The sequence below is a fragment of the Phacochoerus africanus genome, chromosome 15 (assembly GCF_016906955.1).
Source record: "Phacochoerus africanus isolate WHEZ1 chromosome 15, ROS_Pafr_v1, whole genome shotgun sequence".
NCBI classification, from domain to species: Eukaryota; Metazoa; Chordata; class Mammalia; order Artiodactyla; family Suidae; genus Phacochoerus; species Phacochoerus africanus.
In genome coordinates this window covers 91,909,409-91,935,379 of record NC_062558.1, presented here as the reverse complement: position 1 = coordinate 91,935,379, position 25,971 = coordinate 91,909,409, and positions in this window count along the sequence as shown.

The window sequence follows — 25,971 nt, the reverse complement described above, 5'->3', positions numbered from 1 at the left end:
AAAGATCCTGAATCAGGGCTGAGAACGGAGCGACAGGTCTGAGCTATGTACCAGATCAGGCCAGCCTGAAAGCTCATGGCCCTGCCTGGATGCTGCTTGCCAGAGGCCAGCCTGTTCCCAGCAGAGTGCCGTGGGACTGTCCTCAGGGAATTAGGCTTTATCCAGGTCACTCTCCTCTTAGGGATGGGCTTTTCCTGAAGATGGTCAGGTTTTGCATGGTGCCAGTGACTACTTAAGATTGTAGCTATCAGCTTCCCCTTGTTCCTTCTGTCCAGGCATCTCCCCCCACTACACCCCTGCTGCTTGCCATACCTGGACAGTTTTGTCAGTTGTCCAGACTGAATCTGAGTTTCCACTTGCTCTCAAGAGGCATAGAGCAGAGGGAAGACTGTTAGGGTCAGCTTTCTGTCCAAGCCCTGGCTTTGCACTTACCTTCTATGACCTTGGGCAAATCACCCAACCTCTCAGAGAACTGCCTTCCTCAGCAGTGAAACTGAAGAATGGAATGGAAACTCTCATGATGGACCATCTCCCTTGCCCCTCTCATTCCTTCTCTGGCGGGTTAGAGGAAAGGTGGCCCCTGAACCACTCACTGGCAGTTTTCCAAGTCCTGGTATCCCAGCCAGGTGCCTGCTCTGGCCTGGCCCTCTGCTCCATCTGCTCTCAGCAGATATCCCCTCAGTGTCAGGGCAGCTCCCCTCCTCTAAGGTACCTTCCTGATCCCATCTCCACAAGATCCAATTTTTCCAGCCTCTCCTGGTCTCCCAGCTGCACAGAATCTCAACAGAACTTGCTGTCCAGGCTTGGACCTTCTTGTACCACCTCTGTTATGGTGTCCACCCAACACTGGGGTGATTCCTGGCTGTGGGCTCTGCAAGGGCAGGGGCCTGGGAACACAGTCTTCTTCTCAGGAATGTCCATCTGTGTGTTTCACACCTAGTGGGTTGCTGGACAGAAAAGAGTTGGGAGACACACCATAAAGTCAGTAGCTTCATACTCCAACTTTCTACAAATTACCCAAACATTGCAGCAGAAAAACATCCTCAAAGCCACTCCTCCCGTTGCATCTTCTAACTTGGAGAATGGCATCAATTTCTGCACAGCACCAAAGCTGGAAGCCCAGGCTTCATCACCCATCATCGCCTCTCCCTCACCCTCTCCATCCAATCAATCTCTACTCCTGCTACCTCTGATTCCTCCATGTCTCAGGTTTGTTATTGACTTTCTCACCTCTGTCCCATGTTGGTTCAGGCTGATATCATCTCTTGTAGTCTTTTTAAAACACAAACCTGATCCTCACATTCCTGTACAAAATATCTTTCAATGTGTCTCCATTGCTCCCTGGTTGACAGCAAGCCCTTAATATGACTTCCAAGCCTTTGCACAATATGGCCATTCCTTGCCTCTCCAGCTTCATGCACACCTCTTCCCATTCTCCACCTCATGCCCAGACCCTAGAAAGCATTTTAGTCCAGTGATCAGAGCAGGTGTATCGCCCCACTGGGCCTTCACTAATGCTTTTGCCACAGCGTGTACCATCTCAAGCCAGCAGCGTCCTTCTCCCAATGTGAATAACTCCCCACCCCATGGGCCTCACCTCCAATATCACCTCTTCCAAGAATCCTTTCCTTCCTCTTCCCAACTTGGTTTATGTGTTTGCCCTCCCAACCTGTGGACTCCCATCCCTTGCTCTTGCAGTAATTGTCTTCCTGTGCAGAAACTGCTAGCGTTCTTGTCTGAAGAGCAAGAGCCATCAGATGACAGGGATGCTGTCGGTTCTTATTAATGAAACCTCCCTCACTGCTTCCCCCACACATCACAGGACAAGTAGATAGTATGTTTCAAATGGAAACATCCTCTTTCTCTAGAACTGAATTTGCCACAGATGTAAGAAAGCTGATTCCAGATTAAAGGAGGGCTAAATTCAACATCTGAACCTGGACCAGAAAAAGGGAACTGTGAGACAATTGATGTAATCTGCACTAGGACTATAGATCAGAGCAGTGCCAATTAACTTCCTGATTTTGATCATTGTGCTTGTGTTACATTAGACACGAGAATCTGGGGAATTTGGGCAAAAGGTACACAGCAATTCTTTGTACAATTTTTGCACACTTTTTGGTAAGTATAAAATTATATTAAAATGTAAGTTTACAAATGTAAAGCAAAGATTAACTGGAAAGAATGAGATCCAACATCAGGATTCTCCTGAAACTTGATTTTCTTAGTAAATTCAACATCAGTTTGGGGTGGGGGGTCGTTTGTTTGCTTGCTTGCTTGCTTCTGCTTTTCTTTTTTGTATAACAAATAGAATTTACATGTTAAGGCATGGAGGATTCTTATTCCTGAGTATCCACATGAAAAGGCCGTAGATACTCATAATGCTGTGGTCTGAGTGTCAGGCCCAAAGAGGCTCAGCGACAGCAAACTAGTCTGTCAGTTTACTGATGGCAAGCACCAACTCTAGTCCACTGGTCCAAGCACCCTTTGACTGGATGAAGGCAGGGCCAGTGATGCCACTGGCCTTGAGTGAACACTGGAGCTGCTTCCTATGGAGCCAGCCTAACTTTACATTGCCTGAGATGTTCATGGGAATGGGTTTCACACACAGGAAGGAAGACCAGGAAAGAGAAAGCCCCACACAGCATGTCTACGACCCAGCTCCCAACCCACTGTTCCAGCCCCTGCCTTTCATCCTCAGGCCAACCCAACGTGGGTCACCCTCGCCTTTGTCTTCAGGGCATGGATGGGACTGTCTGAGTCCACAGTGGAGCCTTCCCTTCAGATGTTAGGAGTGCAGGAGGGGCTGCAGGTGAAACTCCAGGCCTGGTTCTTCAGCTTGAGACTTAAAGCTGAGCAAACATCCCCTGCAGGCCATGGCCAGGCTCAGTCCCTCCATGAGCACAGCATGGCTCTGCCGCTCTCCTTCTGTGCTTCGAAGCCCTTGGAGATGTGCCATAGCCTAATGCTCCGCAACTTTAGACTCACCCATGCTCGGAGGCGAGAGATCCAGCGTACCCACCCATGCTCCTGGAGAAAGGGAGCTAGCCTCGGCTCGGGCACTCAGGGTGACAAGGTGACTGCTTTCTCCCATGACCCACCCCTGGGGTTGCTAAAATAGAATGCAATGAAATCTGTCCCCTGCAACTTCTACATACAGATCAAAGTTCTACCCTATGGTGACTACACAGAATTGGTTTGTTTTTTCTACCACATTGTAGCTCTTTAAACATCTGGAGACAGCAATTGTTGTTCCCCCAAGGCTTTTTTTTTTTTTTTTTTTTTAGATTAGATAGCCCTTTTGGATTACAGTCTTTTAACTTGTCTCCATAAGACATGGTTTCTAGATTCCTCACAATGGTGATCACTGCCGCCTATATTCATTCTCAAAGTTCTCCCTGTAATGCAACAGGCAGTGAAAACACAAGGTTCCAGACATGGTAGCCAGCACAGAGGACAGCGGGTTATCTATTCCATTGATCCACACTCCATTGCTCTGCTCATGCAATCCCAGTTTGCCTTTTTAGCCGTGTGTGCGGATGCAGGCTCCCATTGAAGCTGTAAGACACCTAAACTCTTATGATGGAGCATGATAATGTGAGAAAATAGGATGTATACATGTATGTGTAACTGCGTCACTATGCTGTACCATAGGAAAAAAAAATCATACTGGGGAAATAATAATTAAAACTAAATAAATATTTAATTAAAAAACAAAAAACAAAAAACAAGACACCCAAACTCCGAAACATTCACTACCTGATATTTATACAATTGATTTCTGAATGAAAACTATTTTATGTTATCACAATTAATTTTACCTCTGCAATGAACACAAATTTAACTTCTTCCCTTGGGCTTCCCCAAGGCCCCCCTAAAGAGAAGCGTTATGATAAGTCCAGGCACCCAGGCACGTTTGTCTGAGATGGGAGAACATACAAGAAGGCAAGGCATCAGCATGGCCCTGCTCACTGGATAAGTCCTCACCTATTCCTAGGTAAAACAAAGCAGAGAGGACCTCAAAGCACTACAATGTGGAGATGAGGCCATAAGAAGCCAGAGAGGATGGGAGAGGACATAAGAGGCTCTGGAGGCAAGGGGCCACCCTGGATGCCAGAGCACATGGAAGCCAAATGGGAGCCAGCAGCCTGTGGGCCCAGAGGGGAGCCTGGGTGACAGGCCTCCTTTCCCACCTCCATCCACAGGAGCCAAGACAAAGGCTTCACGCTGGCTTGGCCCCTTCTAGAAGAAAGTGGAATAGAGAGATTGAATGTACACTTCACAGAGGATCTGACTTACTGCTCCTGAGAGAAATGCCGAACCTTTTCATCTTGATCCTATCCAGACTCCCAAAGGGGCATGCATTCATTTCAACGAAAGACAATAGCATCATCTCCGCTGTAGAATGGCCAGCCACAGCCTGCAGGAAGCAACTCCACTTAGGAAAGTGGCACCAAGAAAATACTTCCTGCAAAGACTAAGTTGATCCCTGACAAACACATCTCAGTGGCATAGCTCTGCTGCAGTGAAATGTCAAAAAGAAAGGCGATGTGTTGGATTTTCTTTCATCATTTAAAGGAAGTCCATAAAGTGGAGCAGTGGGATTTTACTAGCCAGTGCATCAGCAGCAAGGAACACAAGGTAACCTTGACCTCCTACAAGAGTCTGTAAATTTCAAAGTGTCTGTGCAGATGAGGGGGGTCAGCTGTGGTCAAGCAGTTCCATAGTTAAACCATCCATGGATAAGATTGTTGCTAATCTAAGGTTCATGATAGGCAACTTCTGGGTGGTAATAACAATTGGGAGCCCTGTGGTCCCAGGAGGTATGTGCAGGCTCTTGACATGGCAGTCTTCATATGAGGTTGGCACAAAGCCATGAGATTTTTGACAGATATTTTACCCCACTGCTGGGTTGGAAGTTGTAGCAAATTGTTTCATTAAATTTGTTCATTTTCCTTCCTTCATCTTTTTAGATTTTGTTGTCATTTTGTACTATCCAAAGCATCTTTAAACCATAAGCCTCAGTGTCCTGAGATTAATTATTATTTCACTAACAGGAAAATTCACAGTAAATTTAATATAAAACAGATGTATACTAATTGAAAATAAGCAGCTGTAGTAAAAGGTAGAACTTCCAAATCATTCTGAGAGGGAGAAAAAAAAAACAGCCAAAATTTAAGAAATGATGCAAAATTAGAGAAGAGAATAAAGCAACAATAATAGTTAAGGAAGGATTTACTCTATGCCAACTGCTATTCTAAACACTATGTGAGTTTCCTAGTGGCTCAAGGGATTAAGGATCCAGTGTTGTCACTGCTCTGGCTCCGGTCACTGCTGTGGTGCAGGTTTGATCGCTGGCCCAGGGAACTTACCTAGCCAAAAAAAAAAAAAAAAAGCATGATAATATGAGAAAAGCAAATGTATACATGTATGTGTAACTGGGTCAACATGCTGTACAGTAGAAAAAAAAATTGTACTGGGTAAATAACAATTTTTAAAAAATTTTTAAAAAGAAAACGAACAAAAAAACCCCAAAACTTAAACGCTTTGTAAATATTAAATCATTTGAATTTTCACAACTGCATGAGTAATGAATTTTAAAGAAGACAAAACTTGGACTTAGAAAGAGTAAGTGACTCTCTCATGGCTTTAATAGACAGAATTTGAACCCAGACCCTTTACTGCTGTACTTTGCTGCTTTGCCCTTGAAGCAGTCGATTAAATATAAGTAATAAAATTAGATTGCATACATAAGACCAAACATAACTGGTTATAATGACTATTATTAGGTAGATTTTCTCCCTCAGCTCAGGTCAGGGACAGCCACCTCCTGGCTGAGCTACTAACAGAAAAGTCCCGCATCTGCCCCTTCTGGAGGAAGCATCTGTGCTGAGCGCTGAGTTCAAGGAGAACATCTGGCCTCCTTCCCTGAGAGAAGAAGAGGAGACCAGGTCCTCAGAGGAAAGAGGAAACTGGCCATACTTTAATCATTAGGGAAAAGGGGGAGGGGGGGAAGGACTTCCTCTATTGGAATATCCAAAGTTTTTTATTCAATGTTAATTTAAAAAGAGAGAGAAAGGCTCAATTAACCTACCTCCCCCCCAAGGCAGCAAAAACGTAAATAGAAATGTTGACTGCTGTGACTGCTGTATAGCAAATTTAAAACTGAATATATCACAGAATGTCAGAGGCCAAAAAAAAAAAAAAAAAGAATGGTACAGACCATCAGGTGCACCCACTCATCTGACACCAGAAGCCTGAGTGGGAGAGAAGGTGTGACCCACAGTGATGCCATGAAGGTGAGCAGCAAGCCCAACTTGGCACCCAGCAAGGCTGGTACTAACACAGCACCCTCTCCTTTCCGGGCAGAGCCATGTCTGCCACTGCGTGTGCAGAAGCAGAGCCCCCCAGGTCTGTGTGGAAGTTCCTTCCAGGGTCTGTGCTCTGAGAAAGCAATACTCCCAGAGTCAGACAGGCCCTGGCTCTCTGGCCAGAGGCCCATAGGCCCAGAGAAAGCTGCCCAGGAGGCAGCACAGGAAGAAATGAAGCAAATAGGAAATCAGAGGGAGCCCCATCCTGATGCAACGGTGTCAGCTCAGGCCTGGGGGATCTTCTGGGCTTCAGGACCAGAGGAGCAGGCCACCCCCACCAGAGCACAGGCTCTCTCCCTGCTTCCTGGCCCAGGAGCAGCCACTCTGTCGCTGGTCTAATGATCCTTTTACAAAATGAGTAGAATCTTCTAGGTGTAGTCAAATGAATTTCCCATCCCATCACTTACCAGTCTGGGCAAATCACTTCATTCACGTGAACTTCCATTTCTCACCTCAGTCAACAAATGAGATTATTACTCAAGGAACAGTTATTTGAAGGCAGGTGTACAATTACTTGTACATCTGATTGTACAACATGAGATAGGTAGTGTTCCTTTACTACTGCAGTTCGTCTTACATGTATATAAAATGCATCTTGATTAAAGGGTAAGTGTTAAGAGCCAAAGGTCTGGAAATACACCCACTCTAAGTTGTTGACATAGAGTCTGGGGAGGGAAGTCAGGTTAGAAGGATGGATGGAAATCAGAGCTTGGGTTCCATAATCAGACCAACAAAGGCCACTGTCTCTCCTGAAGAAGAAAGAGCTGACTGCTGTGACCTTGGGGCTTCAGGTGCCATGATTCCAGGTGAGTCTGAGATTCCTGTCTATAACCCTTTAGCTCCCCGTGCTGCTCCACAGCCTTGCCGACAACACCAAGGGGAGTTTAAGCCTCAGGGAATATCTGTTCTTTCCCTGCACCTTGTCTTCACAGGAAGGATGGAGCTACTTTTAGCTGGGAAGGCCTTTTCCTCCTTGAGCTGAATACTAAGAGATGGGAGTCCAGCTAGATAAATAAACCACGTCCCTCAGCAGAGACCCTTGCTGTCTTCCATAGCCAAGAGAAGTTTCCCATCAACGGACAGCCGCGCTGGGCAGCTGAAATGCCTCCTCATGTTTCAGGGTTTGGGGGAGGAGAGCTATGGGGGACAAAGGATGCTCAGCCCTGGAACAATCCCAAACTCCCATTCCTCGCTGTGCTAAAACCATGTGAGGCCTGGGGATTCTTTTCTGCAGAGGAGAAGCATTTGTTCAGGGCCGGCTGCATCCTGGGAAACAATGGAGGGGGAGGCAAAGGACCCATGTGGAAAACCTAAAAGGCTCTCAGGAGAGGCCACAGGGAGGCCAAGGCCTGGCCCTCTTACTAATATGCGCCTGAGCCATGGGTGCCAGATGAACCTGGCTCAGAGGACAGCCATGGCTCCACAGAGGAGCAATACAGCGTTTCTCTCACCCAGCTCTCTGCTGAGGGATAGGAGCTGTGAAAGGAGGGGTCAAGGGGATGCTCTGAAGTAGAGGGATGGCCAGACGCCTTTGCCACACGCCTATGGCATTGTCTCTTAATACATTTGTACTATGCAGACGGGTGGCAGGACAGCCATTTAATGAGTCACCACCCAGGTTCTTGCAGTGGTCTGCAAAGGCGACGTGCCCCTGTCCAGGGCCAGGCAGGATGGTGCTGAGCCAGAGCCAGGAAGGAAGAAATTTCCAGGTTTTGTGAGGATTCAGAAGCCAAAACATCAGACTTGCTGCCCCCAGAACTCTGATTGGTATTACTCATTTGGCAATATTAGGAAGAAGGGGCAGAAGTGAAATGGGAGCCTTGGAATCATCAGAGAAAGGAAGGATGTATGACCAGAGCAAGGAGAGCCACCTACGCTCCTCTCTCACGTGTTTCAGGATAGCTATGGGTCACCTTTCCCCCCTGGCTCAGCGTGCTCCAGCTGCAGAGGTTGTCTTTAAAATTTCTGGTGAGTCAACCTCCTGCCTTGACCATCTTCAGGCCAAGCCAGCTCCATGTCCCCTGCTGCGGTGCAGTCTGTACTTCCCACTCCTGCAGGTGTCACACCCATCCATTCATGCAGTCTTCACTAGGACCATGCCTGAGTCATGGGAGTCCCAGGAAATACCGGCTGAGTGGATTCATCTAAGCAATCATCTAGGATAAGAATAGCATTCTCATTTTTGCATAAATAAACTGAGGATCCAATTTTTTTTTCCTAATCCTAAGTATAAGAATTAAAAGTTGGTCACAGAGCTACTAAGTCTCTTTAGTATGCTGTATTCTCAAAGTTAAGTCAAATCAAAAATTGGGAAGGTCTGCCTGGGCCATTTATTTTTAATTTAAAAAAAATATTTCTTACTGTAGTACAGATGCTGAACAATATTATATAAGTTATAGTTGTACAATATAGTGATTCACAATTTTTATGTATGTGTTTATTTATTTATTTATTTTAATAGTGATTTTGATTTTTTTTCCCTTACAGCTGGTTTATATGTCAATTTTCTACTATACAGCAAGGTGACCAGGACACACATACATATATACATTCTTTTTATCTCAATTTTTAAAGAGTATACTCCGTTTGCAGTTATTCTGAAATATTGGCTATATTCTCTGTGTTGTACAATGTCTCCTTGTAGCTTATTAATTTTATACATAACAGCTTGCACATCTTAATCCCCAGCCTCTTCCCCCTTCCAGCTCCTGCCTCTCCCCCCTTCCAGCTCCCTGCTGGTAACCACTAGCTTGTTCCTGTATCTGTGAGTCTGTTTCCTTTTTGTTATATTCAATAGTTTGTTTTGTGTTTTAGATTCCACATATAAGTGATATCATCCAGTATTTTTGTTTCTCTGTCTGACTTGTTGCACTGAGCATAATGCCCTCCAAGTCCATCCATGTTACTGCAAATGGAAAAAAATTTTTTTTTGCTGGAGCCATGGAAAGACAGACTGGAACAGGAAACATCTATCAGCCCAGATGTTTTTGGAAGGACACATGAAAAACTGGCATTCAGATGATGTCTAGGTAGGCAAAGAGGCCCTGGCAGACAGTGAAGAAAGGCAGGGGCATTTCAGACACAAGCAATGTGTCATCACTCAGTACAGTTTACTCTAGGAACAATGAGGTCCAAGGAAGCCACGACAGTCAGGTGGAAAAGGAGACTGATGCCAGGCTCTGCAGGGCCTCAAACGCATGCCAAAAAATGTGGACTTTGTATGGAAAATAGGACATGTTGTCTTTGCGTTTGTATTTACCTTTGGGGGACTGCATTCCATGTTTCAAGCTACCTGATAATCGGTGCATATTAAACGATAATTGATACGGACAATTTTGGACAAGATTACTCCACCTCCCCACTGATTTTCAGCTGGGTTCAGGTGGGTAGCAGATAATAGAATGTAGAAATATGGCAGAGATAATGGCCAAGATGTAGAGGGACTCTAATTAACCCATGGAAGGGCTACTGATCCATTCATTGGAAGTCAATTTGCCAAAAACCAGTTTATAATACATCAGATGAATATCTTAAATATAGTGAATTAGGTTATTGAAGAGGCTTTGCTGATAGAAGCAGGGGCAGGGGCAGAAGCGCAGGCCAAGGCAGTGCCAAGTACGAGGCCAGGACATTTGTCCATAAAGGGGTCATGATGGTAACATGCGCTAAGGGAAAGCCCACCCACTCGTATATGAAATGACATATGCAAATGTAGAGGAAGCTAAACTTTGTAGCAAAATCCCGCAATAAATCAGGGAGCAGGTCATTTGTGATTTGGAATTTGGTCCCTTGATTCTCAGTGAATTAGCCACTGGCAAAACATTTTCCAGTGACATGTTCTGTTTCCCACAAAAAGGCCCTAAGAGAGATCTACGCCCTTGGCCACCAGAGTCTCCAGTCTGGTCACCCAACCAGATGTAAGAAATTTGAAGAAAGAACTGAAGTTACTCAATTCTCCACGGTCCTCTCTTTGCTCACCTTACAGCTCAGCCCCTCTGAACAGAAGGCTGACGTCATTCCTGTGGTATGTGCGTTTCAATCCTTTTTCCTGTCCTTTTCCATCTTCACTAAAACATCCTTCCCTTGGGTTTCTTTCTTTCTCGTTCTCTTGCTCTCATTCTCATTCTCCTGTTCACTCTTGCTCTTTCTTCCTATAAACAACAATATAAATGACCACTTAGCTGGAGCTGCATAGCGTATTCTTGGTCTTTATGGGGACAGCATGCTCCATAATGGATCGCCTTTGTGGAAAAGTGCAATCCCTGTAATTAGGAGCACTTTGACAGAGAACCCAGGCTCTATAACTCAGGGAATCACAAGCGTTTCTGCTCTGGCAAAGTTCAGTTTAATGCAAAAGAAACATGTGTTTCCTGTCCCTTATTCTAAATCGATTGAGCCATTCGTCTAATTTAAACACTCTGTAAATTACATACATCTTCCAAAGATAGGAGTGAGGTCGACATACTTGATATATGCTTTTTCATATGGCTTGAATCCATCACTGCCTTCCACGAGGCCCCTTAGCTTTATCCTGAGTGGATGGAGGCCCCATAATTCTCTGATCTACTCCATTTTCTCTGACACCCCTTAGGATCCTTGTTCAGACAATTTGGCCAAAGAATCACAGCTGACTTTCAGAAGGCATGGATTGAAGGCTAACCCGGCCCAGCATCCCTTCCTATCTTATATTTTATTAGCACAACAATCAAACCCTCTTCAATTTGTCTTCTTATTCTGTCCATTATTATAAGAGACTTGATGAGGGAAAAGTTAAGGAAAGTAGATTGGATATGGATGTTCTGACATGCAGTTATGCAGCGTTTAGCACAACTGAATTTTAGAAGAAAAAGAAAAAAAAAACCCTCTTCTTTCAATTATTCAGTTTCACTGGCATCTGAGCCTTCAAGAAGAGTTAAGACTCTTCTAAATTCTCTTTGGATTTTAGCATCTCCAGGTGCAGGTTCCCTCGACTTCTCAGTTCTTGTTAAGGAAACTGTGGTCTAGCTATCGCTGAGACTCCCTCTCATTATAAATCAGAGAAAATTCATTTCATTTTAGTTTTTTGTTTTCAGAGCTGATCTTTGTTCTCATGCCCATCCATTACACAATATATTAAAAGGATATACAAACTGGAAGAGAAATAAGAGCTCAGAGAATTGAAGCCCCTTATTTTATAAATACACTGAAAACAGGCAACTGATATATAGAACTAAAATTCTTGAATATTTGTTCCTTTTCTAGGTGTTAGAAAATATAATAAAATCACAAATAAGACAAGCCTATAATCACCACCACTATGTGGCACTGCACAGAGGTTTCAGCTAATGTAATAAGTCAAGAAAAATTAAAATGCAATTTTGAAGACAAGAGAGAAACTTTATATTTGCATATTGAAAGGAATATATACCAAAAATACCAAGAAAAATAACTAAATGTTAAAATCATAATAGAATTCAATAAGGTGGATGATTCATAAGAATATCACACAAAAATCAAGTTTTCAATTTAAAAAAAATAGGAAAAAATATTTTTCAAAAATTCACAAGCACAAAAGATCCCTAAATGTTACTATTAGAAATATATGTAGCACATATGAATAAAAACCATATATTACTAAATGACATAAAATACCGGATCCATGAAAGACAAATCATGTTCGTTTCTAGACGAGCATGCTGCACACTGTAAAATCATCAGTTCTACCAAATTCATTAGTAGGATTCAAAACACTCAAATCAAGATTTCCACAGAACATTTTATGAACCTTGATGAGCTGATTCCAAAGTTCCCCTAGAAGCTCCCATTGTGGCTCAATGGGTTAAGAATCCAACATTGTCACAAGCTGTGGTGTAGGTCGCAGATGCAGCTCAAATCCAGTGTTGCTGTGGCTGTGGCATATGATTCGACTCCTGGCCATATGACACAGATGCAGCCACCAAAAAAAATAATAATAATAATTAAAAATTTAAAAATAAAATTACTTTAGAATAGAAAACATATAAGTAAAAACAATAAAATTTTGAGAAAGAACAGTTGTGAAGAAAGGCTTTTTGTTCCAGGTTTCAAAATGTATTTTCAGGAGTTCCCGTCATGGTGCAGTGGCTAACAAATCCGACTAGGAACCGTGAGGTTGCGGGTTCCATCCCTGCCCTTGCTCAGTGGGTTAAGGATCTGGTGTTGCCATGAGCTGTGGTGTAGGTCACAGACGCAGCTCGGATCCCGCATTGCTGTGGCTCTGGCATAGGCCGGTGCCTACAGCTCTGATTAGACCCCTAGCCTGGGAACCTCCATATGCCACAGGAGTGGCCCTAGAAAAGGCAAAAAGAAAAAAAAAAGTATTTTCAAACAATGTTGATGAAGAATTTGTTAATTAACCAATAGAGCATAGAAACACTAGAAATGGATACATATATAGCGTATTATAAAAATAGTATATCAAACAGTGAGGGAAAGAATACCTTGCAATAAATAAAAAAAACTTCTATACAAACAACAATCAATTTGAAGAAAAAAATAAAGTGAATTCCCTCTGAATACTACATGCAAATGTGAATTCTAATTTCAATAAGGGATAAACATAAAACCGTCAATGTGATAAAAATGTATGTATAAAAGATTAATTTTTATAAATTTTAATGGGAAGATCTTTCTTAACAAGGCACATACTCAAGGCATCAGAAAGAAAAACAATGAAATAATTCTGTTTCATAAAGTTTTAAAGTTCTGTATGACAAAATATCTTAAACAAAGATGCCATAAACAAAAGTCAAGTGACAGAGTATCAGGCAGGGAAAAGTATTTGCAACATTATTATCAAATAATGTCTCCTAGTTAATTCCAGAATATACATAGAACTTCTGTGTTAATCAAGGATATACTTGGACTCTCCATTTATTCAGGTATTACCATATTCTTCAGTAAATGTAATTGCTACACTTACATGGATATATTTTTGTTAAATTTATTTTATTTTTAACTCCCTTTCAAAGTTTTCTCACTTCCAGGTCACTACCCTGATCTTGAAACTTCTATTGCCCCCATAATCACACTTTCTGTTATTATATCACATTAAATAAGGAATAAAGAACTCTAGTATAGGTTCAAGCAACATTCTCTTAGAATGGTGGGGGGACGGACATAAAAACCATGTCGAAGGGAGTATTGAAATTGGTCATAAAAGAGCAGGACATTTTTTGACCAGACATATAAGAAAATGTGGAGATGGGAGAGAAGGAAGGTGATGATGATTGACACATGAAGGGACCAGCTTGGGTCCTGGTGCAGAAGGTACTGAGATGTGCAGAGCAGAACATAGTGGTGTCCTCACCCCAGGTGAAGGAACATTCACGGATGGACCAGAGCTAAAAGTGCTTTCAGCACACACGACCTCTCTCCTTCTTTTCAGTTTCCTACATCCTAAGCCATAGAGTTTCTCTCTTTTTCACACACTCTTCCTCCCTCCAGGTTGACAACTCAGATCTCTGGGTGACTTGAGTAGAATAAAAAGTCTTGAACCAAACTTTCCTGTGCAAGAAGGTGCATTTCTGCCTTGTCTGTCCTCAGGTCTCATTGGCTTTACCTGGATCTGTGTGTGGGCTCTGCCTTTGTTTGATGTTTATTCTCCTGGACCAAAACATCTCTTGTCACTGCATATTAGGAATTAAATTCTGTTTCCTCCATTTCACAATGATATAGCCTTGGACTCCACCAGCTGATTCTCCAGCCTTCCCATGGTCTCCTAGCTATTACATCTAGCACTGCTTTAGATATCTTGTCCTGGCCTTTCCAGTTGTGAAAACAGATGCTGCCTCTACAGGTGCATATTAACACTGTTCTCTCCAGAAACACAGGGTTGGACCTTCAAGTCCAGGTACATCAGTTCTTTTTAAACCTATTTTTAGCTCCATGAAGCCAAACTCCCTCAGAGCCCAGCACTAAATGTGACGTGTGGATGCTTCCCGTGCTTCTTCTCCTTTCCCCCAGAGAAAAATGCTCTTAACAAATTGAGAATTCAAAGAAAGCTAACCAATCCATGTCCACAGACACTTAACACTGGCTTAATACTGGCTTATCCAGTAGCAAAGTGACCTCTTTATATGGATAAAGAAACCACCTGCAGAGATCCCATTGTGGCTCAGTGGTAACAAACCTGACTAGTATCCATGAGGATGTGAGTTCGATCCCTGGCCTCGCTCAGTGGGTTAAGTATTCAGCATTACTGTAATCTGTAGTATAGGTTGCAGATGCATCTTGGATCCCAAGTTGCTATGGCTGTGACATAAGTCAGCAGCTGCAGCTTCAATTTGACCCCTAGCCTGGAAACTCCATATGCCGCAGGTGCTGCCCTAAAAAATAAAAAATAAAATAAAATAAAATAAAATAAAAAGGAAGGAAAGAAAGAAGGAGAAGAAGAAGAAGGAGAAGAAGGAGGAGGATAAGGAGAAGAAGAAGAAGAAAAGAAAAAGAAGGAAGGAAGGAAGGAAGGAAAGAAGGAAGGAAGGAAGGAAGGAAGGAGGAGGAAGGAAGGAAGGAAAGTACAGGAGAAAAGAAAGAAAGAAAGAAAGAAAGAAAGAAAGAAAGAAAGAAAGAAAGAAAGAAAGAAAGAAAGGAAGGAAGGAAGGAAGGAAGGAAGGAAGAAAGAAAGAAAGCAAGCAAGGAAGGAAAGAAAAAGAAAGAAAGAATCCACCCTCAGGAAAGCCACTTTTAAATAAAGAAGCTCATCTTGAATTCACCACACCCTTCTGATTCCCAAGAAGTAGGAATGAATAGCATATGAGAATAGGAATAGCAGCCCCAGGAATCGGGGCAATCCAGGAGTCCCTCATTGGAAGATGGGACATTTCTGAGAAATGAGTAGACATCCAACTCAGCTTCTGTTTCAACTCCTCATGTGTCTGGAAAACAGAATTTGAAAAATTAAAAGCAGCTTTCTTCAAACCTCTAACAGGTAGGGGTCTGGAAGATTCAGTTTCTGCCAATTAGATGGGCTTTCGCCACACTTTAATTTGGAATAGAATTAGGTTAATTCTATAAATGAACTAAATACACCAATTAAAAAACTGAGACTGGCAGAGTTCATTAAAACACATGAATCAAGTATACAATGTCTACAAAAAACTCTCTTCAAATATAACAGTATAGACAGATTGAAAGCAGGATAATAGAAAAAGTTGTACCACACCAGCATTAATAGAAAAAGTCAGGAGCAACTATATTAATATCATGTAAAGTAGATTTCTGAGCGAAAATAGTTGCCAGAAACAGAGAGACATTTTTTTAATGATAAAAGAGTTGATCTACTAATAAAACAAAGTAATGCTAAGTGTTTATGCACCAAACAACAGAGCTGCAAAATACGTAAACTAAAAGATGATAGAAAGGAATTATAATTGGAAACTCCAAAATCCCTTTTAAAATTGCTAAAATAACAAGATATAAAATGGCCAAGGACTCCATCAACCAATAGGAAATAATTGACATTCATAGAACACTTCACTTAATTTTTTCAAGTGCTCACAGAACGTATGCTAAGGTAGATACTACCTTAGGCTTTAAAAATGGCCTCAGCAAATTTAAAAGAATTGAATAACAGAGAGTGTATTCTCTAACCACAATAAAATCAAACTAGAAAGCAATGACAGAAGGTTACCAAGAAAATCTCCAAACACTCAGAAACTAAACAGCACACTTCTAAATAATCATTTGAGTCAAAGAGCACATCTCAATGGAGATCAAAAATACACTGAACTAAAGGAAAACAAACATATGACATCAAAATCTGCATGACATAGCTAAAAGCAATGCTGAGAGGAAAACAGAGCACTAATGCATACATTAGAAAAGAGGAAAATTCTCAGTAATTTATGCTCCCTCACCCCCTTAAGAACCTGGAAAAAGAAGAGCAAAATAAATCCAAAGAAATTTTTTGGAAATAATAAAGATCAGAAGTCAGCAAAACTGAAAACAGGAAACCAATGGGGAAATCAATGCAATAAAGAGCTTTGGGAAGATTGTGAAATTGACAAACCTGTAGCAAGATGGACAAATTAGGAGTTCCCGTTATCATTCAATGAAGATGGACAAATTAGGAATTCCCGTTGTCGTTCAATGGTAACAAATCCCACCAGTATCCATGCAGTATCCATGAGAACGTGGGTTCAATCCCTGGTTTCACTCAGTGGGTTAAAGATAGTGTTGCAGTGAGCTGTGGTGTAGCTCACAGATGTGGCTTGGATCTGTCATTGCTGTGACTGTGGCATAGGCCAGCAGCAGTAGCTTGGATACAACCCCTCACCTGGGAATCTTTTTAGGGTGCGGCCCTAAAAAGAAAAAAGAAAAGAAGATAGACAAATTAGAGAGAAGACACAAATTTTTAATATCAGGATATTACTATAGACTCTTCAGACATTGAAAGGATAATTAAGACATGCTATGAACAACTCACACATAAATTTGAAAACTTAGATTAAATGGACCAATTCCATTAAAAGGACAAATTATCACAGCTTAGCCAATACAAATAAACAGTTTGAAGAGCCCATAAGTATAAAGGAAATTTAATTTATAATTTAAAAATCCCCCAAAAGAAATCATCAGGTCCACATGGTATCACAGGAGAATTCTGCCAAATGTTTAAGTAGCACTATTTCTATATATCTTTTCCAGAAAATAGAAGAGGAGGGAACACTTCACCAAAGTTAAAAACTTTTAAGAGAATGATAAGACAAATTACAGAGTGTGGGAATATATTCACAAACCACGTATTTAACAAAGGACTAATATTTGCAACATGTAAAGAAGCCTCAAAATGCAACAGAAAAAAATAAATTAATAATGATAATAATAATATTTGAATTAGGAAACACACGAGAGACAAAGAGACATATAAATAAAGAGGATGTGCAGATAGTAAATAAGTGGGTGAAATGATACTTAACATCATTAGCTTTTAGGGAAATGCAAGTTAAAAATACAATGAGATATCGCTATACACCGATTAGAATGGCTCAAAGAAAAAGCAGTAATACCACCAAATGCTGGCATGGATGCAGAGAAACTGGATCACTTGTACATTGTGGGTTGGAATGTAAAATAATACAGCCACTCTGGAGAAGGAGTTGGCAATTTCTTAAAAAACTAAATATGCAGCTACCATGTGACCCAATAATTATGGAGTTGAATTTATCTATTAAGGGCTGAAACCTGGAGCAATGAAGACTTCTGTTCACATAAAAACTTGTTCACAAATATTTACAGCAGCTTTATTCATAACAGTTAAAAACTGGAAACAACCCAAATGTCCTTCAGCAGGTAAATGGCTAAATAAAATTAGGTACATCTATACCATGGAGTACTACTCATTAATAAAAGAAACTATCAATATATGCAACAAACTGGATGACTCTCCAAAGAATTATGAGCGAAAAAATGCCAATCCAAAAAAGATAACATACATTTTTATTCCATTTATATAACATTCTCATAATGAAAATATTAATAGAGAATAGAATAATGGTTTCCAGGGCTAAAGGTGGGGGAAGAGGGAGTGGGCATGGCTATTAAAGAGCAACATAAGTCATCCTTGTGCTGGTGGAAATGCTATGTCTGGACTATATCAATCTTAGTATCCTGGGTGTGATATTGTACTATAGATTTATGGTATGGATGTACCACAGTTTGTTTCTCTATAGAAGAAAACTGAGTAATATACACACTGTGTATTATTCCTTACAATTTCATGTGAACCTACAATTATCTCAGATTAAAAATTTTAATTAACAAAAGAAAAATATCGCCTGTAGGCAAATGGAAACAGAACAAAATGAATTAATGAATAAAAATTCTGTTAATTCTTTCCACTACAAGTTTTCTTTCATGAACTCCTCAAAGTCTGTCCTGAATAGAGACTTTTAACTCTAACCAAATAATCTACTCCTTATCCTAAAGACAGAATAAAGATGGAGTTATCACCATCCAACTCAGTAAACTGCACAATCCATCCAATTCACCTCTTCCTTTGCCAAGGTTCAATCAATTTGTTACCTCATATATTCTACACCAGCTTACGACCTGAAGCAAGGAGGCTTTAGACATAATTATTTCACTGTTGATCACTCAAATAATCTAATTCAACTCCACAAAAACCTAATTGGAAACAAGACTGATCGTTTGGCAATGTTTTTTTGAAAACCTCTACCACAATATTGCCAAAATGAAAGTAGGAAGGAACAGACTCAACAGCTCAGTTTCCAAACTTAAACTCAATAAGCGTCCCTTTTGCTTTCACTTCTAATAGCTTGATCCAGGTTTTAGACAAACCGTAGATGTGCGCAGAGGCACAGCCAACAGGAAAATGAGCTCCTTCCATCATCCTTCGCTAATGACAAGATTTACCATTGTGAGTCAGGAGTGGCCTTCAGAAACAGCTTCCCTGTGAGCTAATTATGCTTAGAAAGAGGAGTAAAACACTAACTAGTCTGAGAGTCACTGCTGCTCTGGGCAGACATTCCACACTGCTCTATTCAATGAATCGATAGACCCCACTACCTCTGCTTAAGGTACATTCTGTAGCCCATCTATCTTGTCAATCTCAGACAGATGCATAATGAGAAATCCTACTCAGGCTAGTCTGCTGATAAACCTATGCTTAAAACCCCAGACTGATACCATAACTTCCATACTCTATAGAGCTAAAGCCTTGATCCCCAACAAAATACTTCGCCAGACATTTGATTTAACTTTCTTTCCCTGAGAACCAACTTTAATCCACCCAGTGGCCCCCTAATGGCCAGTTTCCATCCAGAGGTAAGACAGCTCTCTATTTGGAAATGAATCCATCAAACTTTATAATTTCTGTAATTGAAAATTAGACCTGAGTGAGCCCACCATGTACTGAGTCACTGAGAAATAGGCATAGCAAGTACTAGAGTGCCATCCCTGCCAGGTGATAGGATGTTTCCTGTCTTAGCACCACATGCTCCATTTGGTACCCCATCCAGCCACTGCTCTTCTCTGGGTTTCTGTTCTCTCTCTAATTTTGTATTCTAGTTCCCATTTGGCTGTGGCCCAAAATTTTCTGGCTGTCCAGGCCTCCTTTTCCTCATGAGCTGAAACCTGATTCCTTTACCTCCCAGCTACTGACAACTCAAGATGGTATCACTCACCTGACTTCGAGTTTTGCCAGTTCTCAAAGATCCAAGCTCATATTTCCAGAATGCCATGAAACAGAAGTAATTAATTTTTTCTGCAGTCGCATAACCAGATCCATCCTCAAAATGAGAGAGTAATCCCAATTCAGACTCATCTTGGGCAATTCTGGACAACTGGGATATGCAATTCAATTTAATTCAATGACAATGTCTCGAGTTGTCATGTGCGTCTGGCCCTTTTCCAGTTTGGGAATTATAAAGATTAACATAACATAGTTCCTGCCCTCGCAAAACTTATTGCTATTGGGAAAACACACACATAAACACAGATCTTGAGTCTCATACAGTAAATAATTTGACAAGCTGTGAATTTGTGGCCCATTTAGAGTAAAGCATGGATCCTCCCAGAGGAAGAGGAGAGAAGGTGTGTATTGGGGGGGAAGGGGCCTAGCAAGGGTGAGAGGGAGAAGGAGAGTCCCCAACACTAGAAAGGGCACATCAGGCAGAATTATGTAGCAACAGACCTCCGCTCACCCACTTGAAGCACTCCAGGAAGGAGGGGGTCTTCGCAGGGCACTGCCTGTGTGGCAGCCTCAGGAAGACTGGCCTCTCAGCCTCAGGATAGAGCCCCGCACCCAAGCCTGGTATCAAAGCCCAGTACTGTCTGCCCACAGGGAGGCAGATAAGAGCCCACGAGGTCATGGGCAAGGAATCAAAGGCAGACCATTCACATGACAAACAAGAGCCCTCCCAGATCCCCTTTTGGAAATTAAGACCCCCATAAGCCTCCATAGAATTTGAGGGTGAGTGGAATAAACCCCAGCTGTGGAGATATGGGGTTTTCTACCAGCCCTAGCAGACACGGGGCTCAAAGCTGATTATAACTGATTTTGTAAAAATAAAGGACTATGACCACTGAGGGAGAGAGAGAGAATGTGTGTGTGTGTGTATGCACGCACAATGAGCAGTTTCTACAGTAATGAGCACAGAGTCCAGAAGAAATGTAGAGGCCAGCACATGACAGATGTGGAGTCTAGTGAAGTCTTCATGGAGAAACTGATGGGTAAACTGAGTCTTGAAGAATGGGTTGAAGGTTATCAGGTAAAGAGGGGGCACAAAGGTGAACCCTGAGGAGGGTAGGAACTGGAGAAAAAGCTCGGCAGAGAGGCACCAGCAGATTCTCTGGTTTCTGTTTGCAAATAACCCATGATATATTTGTGGGACCCATTCTGACCCTCTGTTTCCTCTTCAGGAACTACCCCAGAAACGCAGCCAAAAGAGCATTTCTTTCTTTGTCATAACGTCAGCACTTATAGTCTTTCATCACAGGACAGATGATATAACATTCAAACTGAAGGTGGCTTAGCAATAACTCAGTCCAAAGTTGTCCTTGTGCAGATGGGGAGCCTGAAGGCCAGAGAAGGGAAATGACCTACCATTTGTCACACATCTAAATAGGAGTGGAGCTGAAACTGGAATCCAGGCCTTAATGGCTAATCCTGGCCTCACCGCTTAGCAGCTGCTTTGCATGATTTTTTGCCTTGCTCTATGTTAATGGGTCCCCAGGGGCCCCTCAGCATTATGTGGCGGGATCATTGCAAGAATATCACCCAAAGGACTGCAGACACCAGACATGGACTTACAGCAGCTTCTTTCAGGTATCCGTGCCTGCCATATTTGGAGTTCACACTGATGCAGAGAAATAGCTGGAAGTGAAACCAGAGCTCTCCTACTTCAGAGGATACAGGTGCCCATATTCAGGGAAAGAGAAGTGTGCCTTCTTCAGCAACAGAAATCAGAACATGAAAGGCTCAGATTCTTAGAGGGTAATGAAAACCTTCTTGATAGAGAAGCTGGTAAAAGGGAGAAGAGGGACACATGAGCCCCATGGAGGTGTCCAGTTCCAGGGCCCAGATCAGGAAGAAGCTCTCAGTCAAGGGCAACTGCTGGCAGAGCTGGGAAAGACAGCTGGAGGACAGCTGGGGGAGGTTCCTTGCAGTTGGCCAGAGCCACTCTGGGAAGTCTTCGAAGAAAAGTGAGAAGTGGCTAGCTGGCATGTTGCCCACCAGAGAGTTTCAGCGACAGGCCTTTCAGATACTCCCCAGCTCAGATCTTTCCTCACTGAACTAGCTTCCCAAACAGAGATGCTAGGCTCTGCTGCCATTTCTAGATGGTTACGATTTCCTGTTCTGTCCAGTGTGTAGATTCACTTGGAAGAGAAAGTGAAGTTTAGGAAGCAGGACTGGCAGCGCAGAGCTATAGGGGGAAGCCTGGCCCTCAGGGTGCTGTCACACACCATGCCACGCCCATGACCTCTTCAGAGGTGGAAAGGGCTTGGAAAGTGAGGTGGTATTGAACTATGTCCACAAATTCACAAACTCTTGACTCTTCTTGTCAAAAAGTGGAGTCTATTCTCCTTCCTCTTGGATGTGAGCCAGTCTTAGGACTGACTCCTAACAAATAGAAAACACCATACACCAGAAGTTACTTGAGAGACTAAATCCGAAAAGATGATGATATATCTTCCACTTGACTCCCTCCTGGTCTCTTCTTTCTCCCTCTCTCCCTCTCTTTTTCTCTCTTTCCCTCCTTCTGGCTCTCCACCCCCTCTCTCCCCCTCTTTCTAAGGATGCTGGCACTAACAGTCAGCCACCATCTTTTTAGGAGGCCAGGCAGCCACATGCAAAAGCGACATGTGTCTGTGAGGGAGTGAGCCCTCCCACAGCGGCAGGCCTGGGCAGGTCCCCAGGTGGTGCTCAGTGGAGCTGAACTCACAGACTCAGGCCCCAATTGCAGATTCATGAGCAAATAAAATGTTGAATTAAGCTCCTAAGTTTGGGGGCTGCGTTATTACATATCAACAGAGAACAAGATCAGAAAACATCTTGTTTGAACTTCTCATTTCAATATTTGGAAACTGAAGCCCCAGGGGTTAAGGCTTGGTCAAGTTTGCTCTGAGATGAGGTAGAGTTGCTATTCACACTCCAGTTTTTGGCTTCCCTGGCTAGTGCCACCCCCTCTGCCCCTCATGAGAATACGGGATGCGGGGGGGACGTCTGCATTTGCTGGCTGAGTCCTCCCAGGAGAAGTGGGAGACAGGGGAGGAGAAGCATCTCAGTCCCTGCAAGCCACCTCCCCTGAACAGCCTGTGCTCCTGGTACAGATGAGAGATGGTGGGCTGGGCCTGGCTCCCTGCCACTCAGCTTCTGGAACTTCCTTGTACAATATCTGGTTTGTGTAAAGGGCCCTAGATCCCCAGCAGGGGCTGGGGAGACAGAGGTGGCACCTCTTACCAGGTCTCTGTACACTGGGAGGCCGCCTCACACAGAGGTGGGGAGGGGAAAACTGTCCCCCAGCCCTGGAGTGCCCGCCCACTTTGGGAGGAACCAAGCGGCAGGGGCTCTGCACTGGAGCCCAGAGCCAGGAGTTCATGGGGTTGGGGTGGGGGGGGAACAGCCATACAGCCTCATTCACATCCTCTGTCCAGGCGTTAAAGCAGCAGCCAGTTCCCTGCATAAAAAAAAATAAACGCCATCTTATAGGAGTTCCCTTCGTAGCTCAGCAGTTAACGAACCTGACTAGGATCCATGAGGATCCCTGGCCTTGCTCAGTGGGTTAAAGATCTGGCACTGCTGAGAGCTATGGTGTAGGTCACTAATACGGCTTGGATCCCACGTTGCCATGGCTGTGGCTGTGGCCAGCAGCTACAGCTCCGATTTGACCCCTAGCCTGGGAACCTCCAGATGCCACAGGCGCAGTACTAAAAAGGCAAAAAAAAAAAAAAAAGCCATCTTATAGAAAGCTTGTCATGGGAAGGAAACAGTTCTGTGTTCCTAGCTGGATGCAGAGGGAACTCACTGGCTGCCAGGGATGGGGTGGAGTCCTTGAGGTAGCAGTCTCACAAAGCAGCAAAGAAGCTGGACCTCTAGGAGCCAGAGGAAAGTCCCCCAGACCAGGCGGCCACTGTCTGTTTTTTATGCATGAACTATTATTTTCATCTTGCTGGTTGGCCTTCTGGCCTCAACCAGTCATTCAGCAAAAATGTGCTGAATAATTACTGAGAGCCCAGGACACCCCTGGGCGCCAGTACCAGGAGGGTGAGGTTCCTTGAGGAGTACAACCCTGTCCTTTCAGGACCCCCTAAGGAAAGTTGAAGGCACACACAGCCTGCTGAGCACCGAGCAATTCACCCTCTGATTCATGGCAGTTGCTTAAGCATCCAGCTCCTGGTGCCACCACCCTGCTTCTGTGTGTCCACACAGGGTTATTAAGTACACATTCAGCCTCGTTACTCCAGGTCTGTACCTATATCAGCACATCCCCGACCACCCATGGCTCCTCCCAAAATGCCAATTGCATATGAACGTTGGGCACTTGGGCATTGGTTGCCCACCTTTACACGGAGCTCATAAAGATCCAGGACAGAGGGGCAGGAGGGCCTACTCTAGGCTCTTCTTTGGCAGAACAAAGGGCTTCTGAAGGGCTCCATCAGAGGATGGACCAGGATGAGGCAGTGTCACACTTCTCCCGTCCCTTCCTCAGCTGTGCTTCTCAATTCATAGGACCGGACAGATTTTCTGGCTCCCCATGGCTCCAGTAGGCCCCCAAGGCCAGGGATGCTGGGGGTCAGTGTGGCCTCAGGGCATTATGTGCTGTTCACAGAGAGCAGGGCCTGCCCCGACCACAGGGAGTGAGGGTACCACTTGGTCTTCCAGGGAGCTAGCATCCCTAATGCTTCTGGTTGACAATTAAGTCAAGATGGTACTTTTCTAGGGAGCTGTCTCCCCGTAAGAAAGTATACTGTCATCAAATGGTGAGGGACAGCCTCCCTGGCTGGAGGTGGGGGGGAGGGCGTCCAAGAGCTGGATTTAGCCAATGCAGGCTCCCAATCTAAGCCCTCCCCAAGCCCAACAGGAGGAGCTGGGGCCAGGGGTGGGGGGGCAGTTGGGAGGTGGGGGTGGAGCCCAGCTTTCCTTAGAGTGAACTGCAGCCTGGAGCTCTGGATTCCCCAGTGAGGCCCCCAAACATGCTCTCCATGCTCACTGGCTCCCAGAGTTTGCCGGCAGCTTAGGGCAAGAGATAATAAGCAAACCCTCTTTCCAGCATGTTGAGACTTGCCATGGTTTAGCGTGTCTGGGAGACCAGTGGGTAGGGCTTACAGGCTGCCAGGGCATGGGGCAACCTCCCCCATCCACCTCAAAAGCCCGGTTCATGAAATCATCAATTTTCTTTTATTCTGCTTTGTCACTTATCACATGAGCTTAAACTTATGGGACTATCATGGCAGTAAAGGAATTCAAGGCAGAGAGAATTGTACTAGCTGTTTCCTGTGTGGTCCCTGTCATTCACTCCAGAATTTTTTCCCTGGTCTCCTGGAATCCCACCACTCACAAAGGCAGGCTTTGAGGTGTGAGGCCCTGCTAGCATATAAGGAAATCAAGGCCCCCCAAAAAAGCAGATAAGTCCCATATCAAAGTGAATGGCTTATCCATTCAAACCAATGGCTCTAAAGTTATATTTTACCAGGACAGGTATAGCCCACTTGGAGAATTAAAGAAAAAAAAACATGGTTTCCTCTCACTCTCTCTCTCTCTCCACCTCTATCTTAGATTCCAAAAGCAGTAGCCAAAAGCACTGCACTCTTCTTCAGGGTCTATCATCTTCCCTCAAATGTGGATTCTGGGAAAAAAAAAAAAAAAAAGAGCCAAGATCTGCACAGGCAAGAAGCTTCTGTAAAGGGGGAGAAGGTGGATCCTAGTGGCCCCATGGGTTTATCTACTGGGGGATAGTTTTCCTGTCTTACTCACAGCATCCCAGAAAAGACAGGAGAGGGAATAGGTCACTTGCAGCCCCCTTCCCTGAATGGTAGTCCAAAAACCCTGCAATCAGCCCTGAGAGTAGAGAACATGGGAAGAAGCTGGCCAGCTCTCCACCCATGGGGCCAAACTTCTCCCGGGAGCCTGCAGGAAGGGAAGAGGAGGGAGAGAGGACGCAGACAGCAGCTGCTGACACAATGGAGCCATTGAAGCTGATGGGGCAAAAGATGGTAGGGGCTGGGAAGAAGATCATAGAGGGCAGAGCCACCAAGAGAGCCTCCAGAGAGGGTATGGGGTCCAAGCGGCCAGAAGGAAGGAGTTACACTCTGGAGGAGCAGGCCTCCTGACCTTTAAGTCTGCCCTCAGTGCCACGAAGTGGGGCAGGCTGGATAGCAAACAGCCCCCTGGGCTCAGGCTCAGGCTCAGGCCTGCATTTCATTATCTGCCCTGCCTCCAGAGGCATCAAATGCCCGTTGTTCTCAGATCCCCCATGCTTGGCTGAAACATGTGCAGTAGCCACAGGGACAGTGTTAAAGGGACTGAGTAAAGACCTCTACTCCCTATCCCCCTCCCCTACTCCTCCTTCCCTTTCCAGACCCCTTCTTCATTAGAACCCCAGATCATCAAGGCCCCCAG